Source organism: Alligator sinensis, unplaced genomic scaffold (genome assembly GCF_000455745.1).
Source record: "Alligator sinensis unplaced genomic scaffold, ASM45574v1 scaffold982_1, whole genome shotgun sequence".
Lineage (NCBI taxonomy): Eukaryota > Metazoa > Chordata > Crocodylia > Alligatoridae > Alligator > Alligator sinensis.
The window spans coordinates 953,816-955,203 of NW_005842470.1; positions in this window are offsets into that span (position 1 = coordinate 953,816).

Below are 1,388 nucleotides of genomic sequence, written 5' to 3' on the forward strand. Positions count from 1 at the left end.
CGAAGGGGACTTGGGGGCAACGACCGACCAAAAGATGAACATGAGCCACCAATACGATGCTGCAGCTGGCAAGGCAAAGCAAACAAAACTCTGGCTTGCATCTACCGATGCATTTTGAGCAAGACCCAGGATGTCATCCTCCCACTGTGCTCAGCCTTGGTGAGGCTGCAGTTGGACTACTGCATCCAGTTCTGGGCTCCACATTTCAGGAAGGACATGGAGAAGCTTGAAAGAGGCCAGAGAGCCACACGCATGATCAGGGGGCAGGAAACAGACCTTATGACGAGAGGCTGCGAGCTATGATGGGACTCTTCAGCCTGGAGAAGTGCAGGCTCAGGGGTGACCTGGTGGCAGCCTATAAGTACATCAGGGGTGTGCACCAGGATCTGGGGGGACACCTGTTCACCAGAGCACCCAGGGGATGACAAGGTCCAACGGTCACAAACTCCTGCAAGACCGTTTTAGGCTGTTCATAAGGAAAAACTTCTTTACTATCCGAGCCCCCAAAGCCTGGAACAAACTGCCCGGAGAGGTGGTGCAAGCACCCTGACTCTTTTAAGAAACGTTCGGATGCTTATCTTGCTGGGATCCTTTGACGTCCTGCCCCTTGGTCAGGGGGCTGGACCCTTTGATCTCGCGAGGTCCTTTCCAGCCCTAATGTCTATGAAGCGTTATCATAGATTTCATAGACAATAGGGGCTGGAAGGGACCTCGTGAGACCATCGAGTCCAGCCCTGCTCCCCGCCATAGGCAGGAAATCAGCTGGGATCAAGTAGAAGCACAGAAAACGAGGGCTTGGAAGGGACCTCAGGAGGTCATCTAGCCCAGCCCCCTGCTCGAAGTGAGCCCAGCAAGAAAAATATCTGGACTTTTTTTTGGAGGAGTCCTGCGTAGGCGCTTGGGGGACGGACACACTCACCGTAAAGAACTTTTTCCTTATGTCCAGTCTAAAACGGCCTTGCTGGAGCTTGTGGCTATTAGACCTCGTTACCCCTCTTCTCACCTCCCCCTGTTGTACAAGCGCAGGCTGCCACCCCCGAGCCTCCTCGTCTCCAGACTGACGGGTCCCAAGTCATGTGGTCAACACTTCACTTCTTGCTCTGCTCCCCTCCACAAACCCCCAGGTTTCTCGGCGCGTTGCCAAGCCCCCGTTGTCCTGCCCTGCGGGAGCCCGGGTCCCAGCTCACGCCCCGCCTAGGCCCACCCACGAGGGTTCCCGCGGGGCCGAGCTGCGCCCCACCCCCCACGCGCGCCCCGCCCGTTTCCGTGCTCCCGGCTCCACCTTAACGCCGCCCTGCGCATGCTCGCAGCGTCCCGGCGACGTAGGCGCTGGCAGAGCCCGGGGGCGCCCGGACCCCGCGCGGCGGACGAGCCCAGCGCAGGCGGCG